This window comes from Myotis nattereri, assembly GCF_964212035.1.
Source record: "Myotis nattereri genome assembly, chromosome: 1".
Taxonomy (NCBI): Eukaryota; Metazoa; Chordata; class Mammalia; order Chiroptera; family Vespertilionidae; genus Myotis; species Myotis nattereri.
Genome location: NC_138075.1, coordinates 77,802,149 through 77,819,550, shown reverse-complemented (window position 1 = coordinate 77,819,550; position 17,402 = coordinate 77,802,149). Strand labels below are relative to the sequence as shown.

Genomic DNA, 17,402 nt, shown 5'->3' with positions numbered 1-17,402 from the left:
GGGGCAGTAGCCCTGCTGTCCAGAGACATCCCTTCTCTAACTGGCCTTTGTGACGAGCTCGGCTGGGAGGGCAGCCTTCCCTCCTTGAAGCTGGGCCCTGCTCACGGGGACTCAGGCTCTGCGTGGCAGGGCCTCCAGACGGACCTGGTGACCACGTCTTCAGGTTTCCAAGGCGACCTCTTCCCTCCAGGCTGGACAGCACCTGGTCCCTGCTGCACGGGCCCAGCCCAGCGCTGACCCTCCTGGTGGGCTCAGGGGCCCTTCCCCTGGGCCTCCTTACAAGGCCACTTTGCTTCCCCTGACGTCCCCAGTGGGGCCGGGGCCAGATGTGAGCACAGAGTGGACCACGGGTGTCTCTGTACCCACTTCCCCCCACAGCACATCCCGTGGCCCCTGGGTTGCTTTCTGACTGGGCCTTAATGGGCTTTAGGCTTAACAACCTCAGACTTAGGGGAAAGTTCTTTCCGGGGTTGAGGAACCCCCGGTTTGAGGTGGAAGCTTCTTAGGGGGCAGTGCTGACCGTATGTCCAGATGGCCTCCCACCTGCCTGAGGCCTCGTCACCCTCCACTGGGACAGGGCGTGGGAGGAGGAGGCCTGACTCCCTCCAGCGTCTGGGTGGGTCGCCAGCCACTGCCATGTCACCTCACAAGTCCTCGGGTGGCCTTAGGAGTCCCGTGACTGTGGGCCCTGCCCTCTGAGGCCCTGGGCTGGCACCACTCCGCAGGCTCCCTGGGCCTCCTCCAGGGTCCTTGGAGGGGCCTGTCTTTGGGCCCTTTACTGCCTTCCAGGGTCCCTGCCCCAAGCCCGTGTCCCCTTCAGCCTCGGTACCTTTGCAACCACCTCTCAGGCGCAGACCTGCCCCCCTGGCCACCTACTAGTACTTCGCTTGACCTTTTGTATCCAGACCGAAGTGAATGAGCATTTTGGGAGAGAAAGAAGACAAACTCATTTGTGCTGAGGTTTTGACGGTTGATAAACACTTGCTCTGTTAGCTCTCCCAGGGACATTTTCATCTAACACGGGGAAGAGAATTAATGGACAGAAACCCCCAGTGGTGGAATCGCCGGCCTGTGTCCGGCTGATGAGCAGGCAGCACTGCGTTCCCTGCAGGCGGCACGTCCCGCTTTTGGGAGGGAGGTTCCGGTGCTCCTGCGTGTGAGTGAGCCGCGGTGATGGGGCTTCCACGGAGACCTTTCCTGTTAGTGATCTTTAGAGGGACTTGTGTTGCGGCTGCAGATGAAGCGTCTCAGGGAGCTGGGGACTGTAACTGCGCCTGGTGGGGCTGGCCAGGACACGGACAGCGGGGTTCCACGGATGCCTCCGAATCAGAGGTGCATGGAGCTGGGGGCAGCCTCCAGTCTCAGCTGACATGTTACAGGTGGCGACCCTGGAGCTTATGGGGGTGGGGGTATACCCAGGTCACCTGCTGAGCTGGTGGCTCTGTCGCCGTGAACAGAAGCAGGCCCGGATGGTAGCCGGAAGGACTTGCATGTTTCTAACTGATGTGGTCAGAGACATGCAGGTGGACCTTAGAGGTATTTGGAGATAGGATGCCCTCCGACCTAGGCTTTAGTCTGTTTATTATGATTAATTATTATTATTATTACATTTTTATTGATTTCAGAGAGGAAGAGAGAGAGAAAGAGAGAGAGAGAGAGAGAGAGAGAGAGAGAGAGAGAGAGAAAGAAACATTAATGATGAGAAAGAATCATTTATTGGCTGCCTCCTATACGTCCCATACTGGGGATCAAGCCTGCAACCCAGGCATGTGACCGGGAAACGAAGCATGACCTCCTGGGTCATGGGCCGATGCTCACGCAGGCTGGGCCAGGCTTTAGTCTTCATAGCAGTAGTTGAGAGCTGAATGGCTGAGTGATCTCTGCGGGGGATTCCCATTAGCATCTATGACACGAGGAAAGGTGCTCAGGCAGCAGGAGGCTCAGGAGTTTCCTGGGGCCCCAGGGAGTCCCACCTTCTGTCCTCCAGGGAGGGCTTGAGACATCTACTCTCCTTGGCTTAGTTCCCGGGCTCGAGGGGAGAGAGCTCATCTCCCCTTTTCTTATCCTCACATCCAGGATGGTGGGATGGTGGGAGTAAAAGTCTAACTAGGGTCACATTCTTCTCCCCACACCCCCCCGGCCCCCCCCGCCCAAGGAGCTGGGCACTGGGTTGGGAGCCAGGCGGTGGACTATTGGGTGGTCCCCAGCCACGAATTTGTGGGACAATGTACAGTTTCTACGGGAAATCAGTCTGAAAGGAAAGGCAAAGGCAATGTTCCTGGGGGACAGAAGGCAGTGGGTGGCATTTTGGGGATACTTGCTGTGTGGTCCCTGTCTGCCAGATTTTAACTACAGTCGCTACCACCCATGTCCACGGGCCTCCTGCCACAGTGGCCCAGTGGTGTGGCATGCAAACGGAAGAATAGGGACCCAAGCTTTTAAGTGGGTTTGCCTTGCCCCCAGCACAGCCTTCTAAGTGGAATTTTTTAGAGGTTCTTCAGCTTATGCAGCTTGTTGAGTTGGGCTCCCTGGATGTCATCATAGACAAATGTGTTGGTTTCCTTCTGCTCAGCTAGTGATCAACAGTGAGCTGAAAGTGACCCCGACCAAACCCAGTCAAACAGGAGACAGTCTTTGCTCTTCCAAATCACTTTTAATGAAGCCAGGGCAGCAGAATATACAATGTGGCTTAGATACACAGCACAGCAGGGCCTAGATAATGAGATAATTTCCCCCGCATCTTGGGGAAAAGGGTGATATGTATTTCTTTATGAACACTATTTAAAAAAAATATAAGCTGCTCACAACATTCTCCAGGAGCTAGAACCCGAGAGAACCCCCTGGTGATCCACCACCCAGTGGGGCATCAGAAGCAGTCTCTGGCAGGGGGAGGGGGCCACAGCCAGGAGAGGCTGCAGTAGCCTCTGCCTTTGCTGGGAACATGGGGCAGTGACAAGCAGCAGTGGGGGGACAGAAGGAGTGGTAGCAGCATTGGCAGCTCTTCAACATCTTGATTGCAAATATCTGGTAGGATCCAGTTGGTGGCATTGTCAGTGGGGCCCGAGAGGTGGAGGGAGCCTTCTCCTTCATGGAGGCTGAGGGCGCGTCTCTGCTTGAGGGAGAGAAGGGCGGTGAGGAGCGAGCAGCGAGGAGCATTGGGCTCTCACATTCTTGCTGACCTGGAATGAGGAAGAACAAAAGTCAGGCTGGGCACTGAGGAGACAAATCCTGGACAGCTGGGGATGCGATGGAGATGCCTCCACTTGCAGAGTTCTAGGAGCAAATAGAGCCTGGAGTTGTTTTTGATGGTGGTAGGATGGGACGCACTGGTCAGCAGGATGACCAGGGACACTGGGGGGAAAGGGTGTGGAGCCTCCTGCCAGGATGAGGGTATAATATAATAATAAGAGTGAAATTTCTTCTCATGTATTGGAGGCACAGGACATGAGGGAAGGAATTGGGAGCCCCACCAGGTTTTGCAGTGAAAGGGATGTGCTGGAAGGCATGATGGAAGGGACAGTAGAAGTATAAATGCGTGTTGGGGTCCTGACTGTCTCTATTTTTTTCCTCACTCGTTAGTGTGTGGCTCTTGATGTCACTTGGCCCCCTTTTCTTCCTTTCCAAAATGAGGATAATAGCCCCTGCTCATACTTTGTGAGACATGACTCAGCTGAGGTGACTGTGTCACCCGAGGAATGTACTGTGTTACGCAAATATCCTAGGCCATGGTTATTAACAAGAGGCACTCCTAACAGGAAAAAAACGGAGGCGTTTGGTGGGCCCAGACTTAGCACCTAAAAAGAAGATCCTGAGGACAGGTTTGCTTTCAGATCTTGGGGACCCACCCCAAGACCCTCGGACCCCACCGACTGGCGGAGATGCCCGCTCACCTCAGCTGGACCACAGCCGCAGCGTCATGAGCAGGTTGAAGCCGGCCACTTTCAGGAGTAGGATGCGGAGCCCGATCACTGACAGGTTTTGGAAGTTTAGGTTCATATCTGCAAAACCAAGAGGCCACAGTGGTTGATAAGCATGTGCACCTGAAGTCTGCACAGCACCCTATGGCTTGCCCATGGCTTTCCCGAAAGCAGGGTGGGGTGGCTTTCAGCACCTGGATCCACCTCTCCTTTGAGCTTCTGTGCACATCCCCTCCTAAAATTCGTACATTTCTCGGGATCAATAGCATTTCATTTCAAAAGGGAAACAGCGACTGCACTTAGTCCTTATTTTATTTCTGAGCCCCGTCAGGGGATGGGGAGGAGGTGGGTGCTCAGAACGCACTGCAATCCCTTGGGTCTGGGCCCCTAAGTGAGAAGCCAGCGGTTGAGCCACAAGCAGATGACTCATAAAAACAGCTCAGGTGGAAATGAACGTGGGCCCAGGGTAGGCAGGGAGGAGGGATGGGGTCCTTGAGAGAGAAGATCACCATCTGCATGAGTTCTGCTGCTTTTCTTGAAAGAAGGCAAAACCCCCTGGCATGGAGGGCAGCTGCCCTCAGGGTGACCTGGTCAGGGTAGGGCTGTCAGCTCATTAGAAATGTCACGGCTGGGCCACCCAGAAGCTCTTGTTGGCTTTCCCGACAGTGGAGTGATTGAAAGGCATTCAGAAGCCTAGAAGTGAGTCATTGGGTGAGTAAACCTAGAGACTCAGCCTCCAATTTCTCAGAATGGAAAAGAAAATGAGAGATGATGAGAGGAACCTGGGGATCCAGAAAGGACCCCGGCAGCTCTGGGGAGGGCTTGGACTGCCGCTCCTGTTCCTCGGGACTTCACTCCCAGATCCACAAGTTCCTTCAAACCTCCCCTACCCAGGCAGGGTTACTGTGGGCTCACTGCTCCCCAAACCCGTGCAAAGCCATGAAAAGAGAGGACAGACCCCTCTCTTACCTGTTTCAAAGCTTTTCTCTGTCAACGTGGCATCACAGGAAAATCCTAAAAGGAGAAAAAAAGAAATTTTCTTAGAGTCCAGAGTGTGCCGACTCTTCCACTCCAGCCCTCCTAGGAGTGGGACAAGTGAGTGTCTACAGCATTCCCCATATTTCCTCGTGGAGAGATCTGGAGGGAGCTTGTCACATGTGGGCACCTGCTGGGAGAGCCCCCGGACCAACAGCCTGGCTTCTGGGCACCACTTCACTCACTTAACAAACACTGATTGTGCAAAGTTCAGGTTACGTGACACAAGGCCACAGGAACCGTGAGACACAGACCCTGCCCTTGGGCAGCTTCCAGGCTGGAGTCCGATAGAGGCAATAAGATACACACAGTGACAAGTGCCATAGGGGTATAGATGCTGTAATGTCGTCCATCCCTGTACCCCAGATTTCTTCCTTTGTTTCCTCTGTCTCAGGAAATGACACTATCATTGATTCAGCTGCTCAGGCATAAAATCCAGCCACCTTCCTTGATACCCTCTTTTCCTTCTCATCTCTGCGTAGTTCTACCTTTGAGTCCCAACTGGGGGACCCTGTCCTGACCTCCCTCACCTCTCTGCTGCATTAGCTTCCTTACTGCTTCCACTCTTGCTCCTGCAATCCAATCCCCACCAGCAGTCAAAGTGCTCTTTTAGCAAGTAAACCAAATGTTATTTCCCTGCTTAAAGCCAGGCCATAGCTTCTCATGGTAATTAGAATAATACCTGCCCTTTCATGATCTGAGAGGCCCTCTGATCTGGCCCTTGCCTGCTTCTTCCCTCTCATTTCCTACTGCTCTTCTCCTCTCTCACTAAGCTCCTGCCTCAGGTCTCCACAGGATCCTTTCTCTGCCCTTGGCACGGTTTCTATCCTTTATATCTCAGCTCAAATAAATTTCCCCAGAGAGCCCTTTCCTGACTTTTGTCCCTAAGGTGGCTGTTTCCTCAACTCCAAGTTAAAGCATATACTATAATCTGAAGCTATATGGATTTCTCCTTGCTGACGGATGGTTTCCCTCAACTAGAATGAAGTTTCCTTAGGGAAACCCCTCACTGGGCTTTTTTACTACTCCGGTGCCTGGCATTCCATGTATGCACAATCAGTGGTTGTTGAATGACTGAGTGAGGTCAGGGGCTGGCTGAGAAAAAGAAACAAGGGGAGGGAACTGGAGACGGACATTAGAATGGGGCCCGGAAGAGGGGTACGGGGCAAACAGCTCAAGCAGAGGCAGGGAGGTGGGAACTCAGAGTGAGTGAGACCGAGAGCCAGTTCCCTCTTCTGCCCCCCTCTCCCCTTCTCTTTTTGCCCAGGACATTCGGTGCCTGCCAGGATGGGGCTCACTGGTGCTCAGTAACAAGGGGGCTTTGCTGACAATTGATGAAGCTGAGGCCACCAATCACAGCAGCACTTAGTTATCATCGGCCTGAGAGAGCTCCCGCCAGCTAGGCCTCAGGGGGAAGACTCTGCTTGCACAGGCAGGGAGGCTGTACTCACCTGAGCTGGGGTAGAAGGTCTCACTACTGAAGGTGTCGTCACACATGAAATCAGGGCTGTCACTCCAGTGCAGAGCCCCGTTGCTCTTGGAATCCATGGCCCTCATGTCCAGCGCCGTGCTGTTAGAGCTGACCACAGTGAACTTTGGGTCTTGTGACACATTGACGTTAGAATCAAAGTCGGTGAATAGGCAGACGGAAGTGCTGCTGGATGTAGGGCTTCTCAGCTTGTACACGGCGGGGTCAGGGTCCTTGATATCTGTGGGCCGAAAGGAGCTGGGTTAGGAGATGCTCGTTTCTCTCCTTGTCCCAACCGAGGCCTGAGTCCAGATGCCAGTGATGGGCAAGAGCAGGGCTCATTGGGCCTGGCAGGTGACATTTTCGAGCTTTAGATGGAAAAGAACATTCTAGAAACCACCTGCTTGCAACAGACTGGGACTCAGGCACAGGTACAAGCCATGAGTCCTGGCCAAGAAGCCAGGCTCTTAGTGAATGCCCTCTGCCAGGTCCTGCCTGCATTCAAGGAAACCAGAAATGAAGGCCCACTCCCTCTTCTACTCAATGGGAACCTCTTCAAATGCTCAGCAGGCCTGATAGAAAACACAACTCTGGCAGGACAAGCGAGCATAGAGAAAAGGCCCAGCAACGAAAACTGTACATCTTAGAATCTGGCTTGGCCTCTCCCACTTATGCTGAGCATTGGTAGGACCTGGAAATTTACAATAGGCTGGAATTGTGTTAGAAGGTGAGTCACACTACTAGGAGATTTCTCACATCTACAGAAGTTTGGGACTATAAATTGAAGACTTCTATCTAAGCCCTGGCTCTACCATTTATTAGATACAAGCCTGAGCAAGTCATACCACCCCTTAAATCTCAGGAATTTCATTTGTAAAATGAAGATGTTACCTCATTCACCTTCCTAAGTAGGCTTTTCTGAGAAAGTAATAAGAGTTTTTCCATATAGAATTATATTTAATAAAGTATTGAACAGATGTAAGTAGTTGTAGCTACTGATACTACCAGGATATTGTTACCGCAGTGTGCTACCGAGTAATGCATAGTTTCTACTCTTCACCCCCAGGAAGCAGGAGTTGCTGAAGGCTTTTCCTCAGCCCTGAGAATCATTTCTCAGCATTTCCGTAGGGTTTAGTGTTTTAATGTAATTCTCATTGTTTGTTCTTTCAGACCTCCTGCCTTTAGAGGAAGAAGCAGAGGTTTGCAGGGAGGATTAACACATTGGGGCCACCCAGAGAGATTACAGCAGGGTTGGGACTACAGCTTCCTGCCCCTGTGGTTCTCTGCTCCCACAGCTCCTCACCATGCACACAAGACTTCTCAGACTAGTGCTGCACCCCACTTACTGAGCCAGCCAGGGTGGCCTTGGCAATGCAGACATCCAACTGGACCTGAAACGGGAAATTAGCCCTTGGCATGGTCTTGGGATGCTGAGTCAAGGCAGAACTGCCTGCGGGTGGGGCGACCCCTGGAGCAGCAGAGCATATTGTGTCCATGGTCACATGTAAGGGACAACCAAAGCTTTGGCCCCAAAGGATTCTGCCAGCTTCCCTCTAATCTCCGCGTACTGTGGGACTTGGCGTCACTGTGGGTTAAGGCCCTGTGACATAAATCTTTTACTGGGAGGGGAGGGATGGGAAGTCATTAGCAGGACCAACACACCCCAAAGGATTTTTCAGTCATCAGTGGGAGTCGTGGGCGTGACTGGGAAGGGGAGCATGAAGATGTGGAGATGCTGAGAGAATGTGGCCTCCAAAAGAAGGCAGAGGACAAGTTGCCACCAGATGCAGTTTGGCCTGAAGGGGGCGGAGGGATGGCTGTGGGGGCCAGATGCCCAACTTTGAGTCCTGGTTCAACACTCACTTAAGTCTTAGAGCCAGTGGGTATCAGGCTGGAGAAGGTCAAGAACCCGCTGTCCAATATGATTGATAGTCTTTAGCTACATGTGGCTATCTAAATGAAAGTTAACTAAAATTAAATAAACTTAAAAATTCAGTTAAAAATTAAAATCTCATTTTCTGAGGTGGCTGCTATAGTGGATGGTGCAGACTGATGGACCATTTCCACATCACAGAGAGTCCTATTGGAAAGCATCAGTCTGGAGAGAGCAATGCCACGGATCATGAGACTTTGAGGAAAGACAGAAGGAGTTGAGTGTGAGACTGAAAAGCCATCCTGAAGTTTGTGAGGGGTGACTACCAGGGGCAGACCAATTGCTCAGCTTTGCTGATGAGAGATCAAAATAAAATAGCAATAAGTGCAGTCAGAATAATTGAGGTGATTTTTAGCTTTTTTCACACCCTGTTTTTTTTATCAGTTAATACCCTTTGGGCTTCCCTATCTGCCTTTTTGCTGTTGTTTCTACTGTTCAACTTCCCTATCTCTGATTTCCTCCCTTGCTCATCCTCTCCCCACACCCCCCTTCTCAATCTCTTCTTTGAGCTCATCCTCCAAAGTACTTGGCTAGAACTGTCTGTTCTAAATAATCCAGAGATTCTCTACTGCCTGTTGAATAATGGCCAAACTTCTTGGCATGACATTCAGGGTCTGCCATAATCTTCCAAATCTTGAATTTCCTCTCTCAAGCCCTTTATATGCCCATTAAGAGTATTGGCTCCCTGGGATGTCAGCTCCGTGACAGCGCAGGCCCGTCTCTGGTTTACTGCCCATCCCTGGTATCTACCACATACTAGTACGAGGTGCTCAAACAACTGCTGAATAAATACATGGGCTACTGACCATCAGGTTTGCAAAATTTCTGCTTATTAGGCTTTTTGGTTAAAGAAGCTGGGTACTCATCTCTAAACTTGGTTTTTTTAAGCCCCAGTTTACTTTTACTCCCATGTACCTCTGGCGCAACCTTAATATTTTTATCTGAAAATAAGAAATAAGTCACTTTTAATTTCGAGGGCTTTAAGGGCTTCTGGGAGAGAAGCATCCTGTTCCACCGTAGCAAGATAAACATGTCCTACCATAGATGATATCTCCGAAGGTAGCTCTAGCGAGACTTTTCAACATGGACGTTCAGCTATTCTAGATCCTAACCTTTCATTTGAATTCAAAACTAACCACAAAAGCATGTGTCCCAATGCTCTGTGCTTTAGGTCCTCAGGGCCACAGCAGTGATTGAAAGCTCCCTTACCACGAAATCTGTGCTTTGCAGTTAGACCCTAGGAACCCAGAAATATGAGTAAGAGAAACTGACTGAATCCTGCCGAGGCTCCGGTGAGCATTAGGAAGCAGTAACACTTCCTGGGAAGACTTACCGGGAATGATGGAAACTCTGGTGCCTTTGCCATATTGCAACTGGGAGGCAACACTGCCATACCACTTCTAATATCTCCATTACAGAAACCCTTAGTTTCTCCTTTGAGGAATGGGGTAACCCCTCTTCCAGCCCATTGAGGAAGGAGAGGCGAGGCCCCTGGGCCATGAGCTACCCATGGAAAGAGCTGGTCTTTCACCTTCCTATCTGGTCTGCATTTCTAAATTGGATTCTGTTTCCCAGTGGCTGGCCATGGCCTTGACTGTCTGTATTCTCCTGAAGACTCTCATATTCATTTTCTTCATTGCCTAAGAAGACATCTTTGCCTTTCTCTCCATCTAACCTTATTATCAGATGTATTTACTTATGCCCGATTGCACGTGCCTTGTTTAATCTTAAGATCATGCCTTCTGAACTCTTACCATTTGCAACGTCATGGATGGAACTGGAGAGCATTATGCTAAGTGAAATAAGCCAGTCAATGAAGGAAAAATACCACATGATCTCACTCATTCATGGATAATAGAGACCATTATGAACTTTTGAACAATAATAGATACAGAGGCAGAGCAGCCTCAAACAGATTGTCAAACTGCAGCGGGAAGGCCGGGGAGGGTTGGGGGGCAGGAGGTAGGGGGGTAAGAGATCAACTAAAGGACTTGTATGCATGCATATAAGCATAACCAATGGACATAAGACACTGGGGGATAGGGGAGGCTAGGGGACTGTCTAGGGTGGGGTGATAAAATGGACACATATGTAATACCCTTTGTAATACTTTAAGCAATAAAAAAAAAAAAAAAAAAAGATCATGCCTTCTTTCTTGTTGTTCTTTGTGCCTGGAACCCACTCTCTCTCCTTTCTTTGTTCATATAGATCTTATTTATCTTTCAGGCTCAAGGGACCTTTTTCTACTGCATAAAGAAAGCCATCTCCATCTAGGCCAACTTTCCGGCCAAGACCCTATTCCTCTGAATCTCTAATGTGCCTATTGACATCATCAATTGGCCAATACTAAAATAGTCTTTAGGTTGCTGAATTTGCAATAGTTCTGTCCCTTTTGCTAGTTTTTATCCTATTTGGGGACAGGTCAGAAATCTATCTAAGACGTCTCTATACTCAGTCTAATATTTTACTGAGTGATGACCACATTGAAGGCATTTAAAAATATCCATTGGACAATTAGAGTTCAATTTTAATGTGTTTGACCTAGAGAAACACAGACTTTAAAGATGGATAATGATGCCTTCTTCCTTCATAAAGGCCTCTGTAAGGCAATCAGTTAGAACACCCACAATTGGCCTTACCATAGTCATCACAAAGATTCCAAAGGCAAGGATCAATGGCACTGGCCCATGGGGTTGCAAGTGGTGCCATCTGGGGTGACTCACCAGATATTATGGACACTCGGGTCCCTTTCCCAAATGTGAGTTTACCAGTCATTCCTCCAGAGGCACACTGCAGTTGACACCAGCACAGAAACTCACTGGCCCTACCTCCTACTTCATTCAATAGGAAAAGCACTGATTTTCCACAAGGACTGGAGCATCACCCTCTTTAGAGTTAGACCTTCTGCTCTTTTGTGTTGAGATTTTGTCTCGGGTGTGTCCAACCCTTTCCCTCCTGCCCCATCCTGCTGTAGTGCTCCGGGTTGGAGGTTGTGATTTTAATAAACCAATAATTTAGTAGAGCAGAACTCCTTGCTCAAGGGAGCAGTGTCTTGGATCTTCTCGTGGAAGGCCCAGGACTACTTGCCCATCAAGTGCTTCATGATTCTTTAGGTCCCAGACTAAGGATGTTTCTGGGGCATTGAGGGCTAGATGGGAGGATATTTGAGGGATGAGTGGAAAGAACCATTTGGGATCTTACTGAAGAAAATACCTGTGCTCAACTCAGCCTCTTGGACAAAAAAGAATTAGTTGTCAATGTCCACCCTTGCCCCACTCTACTTACTTGGCTGGACACTCACTCTGGTCCCTGCTCCAAAGATGAGCTTGGTAACACCAGTATTTCCCCACTACAAGTAAGGACTTTGCAATAACCTTCCTGATGTTAATCTGCTGGAACCCACCAGGATCTGAGAGCACCAGCCTAAAAGTCTCCCTGGGTCTTTGTTTCTTAGACTTCCTATTTCCCAGGGAAGCGGTTCCCCTTTCCCTTTGTAATAATGTGAGCTTTAATACAGAAATACCTTGATGATAATAATAATTTAGAAAAGCTATCATTTATTGATTACTTGCTATGTACTGGGTATTGTCTCATATTATTATGATGTGGTTATTGTCATTTTGCTTTTGAGAAACTGGAGACTATTAGCTAGACAGAGAAGAGACAGAATTTCCCCCAGATCTGCCAGCCTCCCAAGCTGTGCTATAAGCCCCTACCATCTTGCCTCCACGCCTTGTTATTTCACAAGGCATAACTGCTGTTTAAATAGGGGTCGGAGTCACCTTTATCCTGAGAGAGGTTCAAAACTCTACTTAAACTCCAGAGAGGATGATTCTGCTCATTAGCCAAACCAGGGAATTTAGCTACCTGCTGCAATACGAGAGAATTTGTGTTTGCCATTAACCATCTCGTTCCCCCCAAGAACACTTAGCTGATTTCCTGAATGTTCAGATTATCTGGTGCTGATGTTATAGGCGTTGCTTGATAGCACCAGGTATCTGGAACTCTTTTTACGTTTTCATAAATTATTCCGCTCAGATTTTTATCTACTCTGCTGGCTCTTGGCATTTCTGTCTTGAATATGAGAAATGGGAACATTTTAAGTCACCGAGAGCTTGTAGAAATGGAAAACAAATGTTCCATTTATCCCTGACTTTGCCATAAATCATTGCTTGTTTTTTCATAGACAAGTCATCAGTTACTTTTACTCTGGTCATTTGCATGGTCTTACTCACATGGTTGTACAGCCAGCCTGGTCCCGGCTCCAAAGATCAGCTTACTATAGCCATCAGATGCCACACAATAGGAGGGTGCTTTACAAGAACTCTAACCAGGCAGGGCCAGCTTTCCTGGGCAGTGATGCATCCTGTCCCTGTGTTATAGGCTCTTCCAAATCCCCCTATCTCTGACACACGAGAGAAGTCTGGCTCACTGAGTCCTAATTCCTCAGCTTCCTTTGTAACCATCCCACGAACCTTTCCCTCAAAGCCAGCTCGAGCTGGTCTGGCCTTCTGGAGGGTGGATGCCCATTCTGGGTCCCACAGCTGAATTGGAAGAGTCTGGAGAAGAACCAGGGATTAATTTTGGAAATGAATCTTGAGGGTAGCTTTATAACAGTGGAAAAGATGGGTAGGGCTTAATCATGGAATGGAGGCCTATGAAGGACACCCCTTTTAGAGAGTGGTTCCTGGAGGGCAGAGAAAGACAGATTAAAATTGGGAATATTCACATAAATGCACAGGAGGACTTCTTAACTGTGAGGGTTGTGAAAATCTGGAGTAAGTTACATATGGGGCTCGAGAACTCTTTCTCTGGAGGTTTTTAAGATTCAGGTTGATATCCATGCGGAGAATAAAAGTCTCCAAAGTTTGAGAGTGGTTTAGACAAGTATACTTGAAGACTGACAATGTATAGTACCACTTTAAAGGCTCTGAGAAGTCCTGCTGGTAAAGAAATCCAGAGATTCTCAAACCTATTTGATCCAATAATCTTAAAAAAACACCCACACCAAAACACCACTCATCAACGCCTATAGAACACATGCACCTTTAAATATATGTTCCTTGGAAGTCCTTTCTCTAGTTCCAAGTATTTAAAATTCCATCCTAAATTTTAGCCTAATTTTATCCTTAAGTTTTCTGTGTTCTGAACCTGTTTGTTTTACCTAGTCCTGTGGACACAGCCTCATTGATGCAGATTATTTCTTTCTAATCATTATGAAACCATTCTATTTGGGCAATGGCTGGACATGGTATCCATTGTATAGCAAGTTCTCCTCCCACAGCTTGAGGGCAGATACAGATGCAGTCCACCTGCAGGACCCAAAGCGCCCCAACATTTGCAGGGCTGACCTACTAGGAACAATGGCAACTTTGCCTTTCCCACATGTGAGTTTGTCAGTCTTCCTTCCACACACCTTCCCACACACCTTGGAGCCGTGTACTTCAAAGAAGAGTCTTGTCCTAATGGAGGCATTCCCTGGGGTGGGGGCGTCTCTCAAGTGGACTTCATGTAGTTACATTAGGCCTCTCTCCTTTTGCTGCTCAGACCCCTTCGTGCTGCTTCCCTATCACAGGTGTTGTAGTTATGCCTCTGAATGCTGCATCTTGAGAAGTATGATGGGCTCCAGGCTTTCTAAATGCAGCCTGCACTGCCTCACGACAGGGAAGAGGCCTTGATGAAACAACAAATGAACAGACAAACAGGGAGGAAGTTCCCCTGGAGAGATGGGATCTCCTTCCCCCCACTGTGAGCATGTGGATGGATTCTGTAATTTCCTTGTTTTGAAGTCTAACACCTCCATCGGAGAATCCTTGCTACTGTCTAAGCCAATAGATTCTAAGCAGCTACTACACCTCCACTCAAGCCTTCCCTGACTTCCCTCACCAGAGGCATTTTTTCAACAATCATTTGTTCAGTGACACCTATGCTAGGCTGAGGAGGTGTAAGGGTGAAGGAGGGAGGGTGCTGGCCACGGGGTTTACAGGGCCATGCAGGATGGATATATGTACCAGGCAGCTAGGCCAGGAGGTCTGGCACCTTCTTTTCTGCTCCCTTTGTGACTTGTATGCCTCCACTGCAACACTGTGATGCTGGCGCAATCGCCTCTGTGCCGAGTTTACCCCCTGCGAGATCCCCAGAGACAGAGGTCTGCATTGTCCTTCCCTCCCTCCCTTTCTCGCAGGGAGCAAAGTGCTTAGAATATAGTAGTTGCTTAGTAAATACATTGAACAAGAAGGCCCTCTAAATATTTAATTGTATCTTAATGCAGTCTTGCTTTCTATCTTCTTTTATAAGGACTATTTAATTTCTCTTTTAAACTGTTATGATTTCATTTCCTAAACTTTTAATTGTTTTTGTTGCATTATTTTGACATTAAGTTCTTTCCCTGTCTCTAGACTACATGCTGAGTTTTGCAAGAGTGTGTCCACCGCCCAGGGTCTTTGGGAAGTTTAATTTATCACCTCTCATGAAAACTAGAAGGTAACGAAAATAAATTTTTGGGCATAATCAGTGACAACGTCTTTTCTAATAAAGATCTTTTGTCTCAGAGGAACCTAAGAACAGCAAAAGAGTCTGCCTCTGCAATGATGAAAAGGCCAATTCCCACTGGCAATTACTACTGTTAGAATATAAACCACCACTGAACCAGTGGCTGGGAATTCAAATTTCACACATTCAAGCCTCATAAAGAAACATGAGACATTAGCTCAGGAAGTGCAGATTCAACACATAAGAAAGTAAAGTAGGGACTTTCTGCGTCTTTGGTGAGTCTGAGGTCAGGCACTTACTTGGAAGCACATTGAGTCTCGTTCCGCTCCCAAAAGTGAGTGTTCTGCCTCCTGTGTCTGCACCCTGGTACATGGCAGTACAAATACCTGCCCTCTGCCACCTGGGGCGTCTGGCTGGCCCCCTCCCACATTTACAGCCCTCAGTTTTGGGAACAGAGCTTTTTAAACAGCCTGCTCCATGGTTTTGAGGGTAAATTTCTCTCTCTGTGTCACTTTAGGTTCAATAAACAGTCCTCCTAGGTTTCTACTTCCCTCCCTGCGGTACCTGCATCCTCCCTGCCCAGTCTAACGACTTCACTCTTCAGAAATGCTGAGTCCTGTGCCAAGGCTGCCACGGTCACCACGGAAAGAAGTCTAAGGATGGGCCAACCAAGGACTAAAAGATGGCCTTTGGGTCTGAGCCTTCTTACTTCACAGAGCGCAGGAGGGATGGTGGTGGTAGTGCAGTGGCGTGGTTAACAATGCAATGGAGAAAAATAGATTCGAGTTAAACTCTGGCTCTGTCACTCCTAGTTGTGTGATTTGGGGCAAGTTACTTGCCCCAAACATCTGTTTCCTCACTTGTGAAATGGGAATAATACCAGCTACCTAACACTAGGATGGGCATGATCATCAAATGAAAAATTACACGAGGGACAGAGTGTAGTCACTGGCACATGTCAGGCATTCAGTCAGTCAGTAGTAGCGAATAAGAGGATGATTCCAGCAACACTTTACACGGAGGGAAAGGGAAGCAGCTTCTTGCAGTCAGAGGAGAAATGTCCCCACCCCACCACCCACTCCGGCACCACTGGGTGCCTTAGCACCCTGTCTGGGATGCTCTCATGTAGGACAAATAGCTCATGGGTCCAAGGGAAGGTGCTGAGAGAGAGCCTCAGTTAGAGGGCTGAGGGGCAGGGTAGACCCTTGGCTGTCCGGGATAAAGTTCTGCTTTAGCAACCTAACCAAGAATGAAGTCTCTTTTCTCAAAACGTGGGCGTTTGTCCTCTGCAAGCACCGTGCAAAACCCTTGTCCACACAGCCTCATTAGACCCGACACTCTGATAAGTTACTCCCAGACAACAAAGGACTCCTTCCACGACGAGCAGACCAGACTCTCATTATTGTGATATCTTCCAAAATGTATTTCTGTCTACATTTCCCTTGATCATTTCTATAATACTCACATGGATGAACAACAAGGCTGGTCCCACTTCCAAACGTAGGTACGTAGTTTCCTCCTGATACACACAGCAGGAAAGCCTTTGATAAAACCTGTCTCCTGTGACCCCCTCTACCCACTGCTCAGGGGTGTCAGGGCAACAATCCAAGGAAACACTGGCCGATGCTCCCTGAGGTGCAGGAATCTCTCGCAGCTGTCCTCAGGCCCTGAGCCATGGCCTCAGAGCAGTGATGGGAGCCCGGGGTTAGGGGCTGGACAGCTGCTCACCCCGGTCCCCAGGAGAAAACACACACTCCTGTCAACAGAGAAGCGGGGCAGCAACTCCCCACCACCACCACCACCACCACCACCACCACCGCCGCCGCCGCCGCCGCCACCACCACCACCACCACCACCACCGCCGACCTGCCTGCTTAGGCAGCACTAAGGGCCTGACTGCACCTCTGTTGGCAGACGTAAGGGGCGCCTAACGTGCCCAAGGACGGAGGCAGAGGAGATTTGATATTACATTGTGCTGACGGGTTCTGACCGCCTTTCTGGAAGCTCCCCTGTCCTGTCTTTCCCTTTCCTTTGCCCTTTGAAGCTTCCCTTCGCAGCCTTCTTCCTGGGGACCAGGGGTTGGTCCCTGCCTGTCCCTCTTCCTGGCCAGACTCCAGGCAGGATTCAGGCCCTTCCTGATTGGTGTGTTCATCCTTCCCTCGTTACCTCCTGGACATAGGCCAAGGCCCCCAGAGCTCTTTGGCTCCTTTATTTCTAATGAGCTTCATTCACACAGGGCCCTGCTTTTATGAAAGGCTAGGACAGAAAAAAAGTCACAACAATTTCTATTAACATTTTTGGAAGATGGGAGCAAACCGAGATCACACTCCTACTTCAGAGACACGAGGTGAAGCTCACAGAAGCCACGGCCTGCTGGGCTGCGGTCCTGGGCTGAGGTGGAAACTCTACCCTCAGTCTCTGACCACTGTGTGCTGTCGGCCCTCAGCTGACTGCTCGCTGGGCTCGAGGGCCGTACTAGCGAGGGCTGTGTGGCTCTGCCAAGCTCAGGAGTGGGGGTGATGGGCTGGAACCCCGACATGGCCCCAAGCTGCCTGCC

The 17,402-nt window shown here is 49.3% G+C and overlaps 1 long non-coding RNA gene and 1 gene segment (V, D, J or C); one reads left to right on the top strand and one right to left on the bottom strand.

The window, feature by feature from the left end:
* LOC308528750 overlaps positions 1 to 17,402 on the top strand; it is an 852,227-nt gene that overhangs the window by 243,310 nt on the left and 591,515 nt on the right. The gene's annotated exons all lie outside the window — the stretch shown is intronic.
* Positions 2,636 to 17,402, bottom strand: part of LOC308528712 (T-cell receptor alpha chain constant-like) — a 575,855-nt gene continuing 561,088 nt past the window's right edge. Inside the window, exons 4-7 of the C gene segment in view lie at positions 6,404 to 6,661; positions 4,887 to 4,931; positions 3,891 to 3,998; positions 2,636 to 3,179 (exon numbers count right to left, since the gene is read on the bottom strand).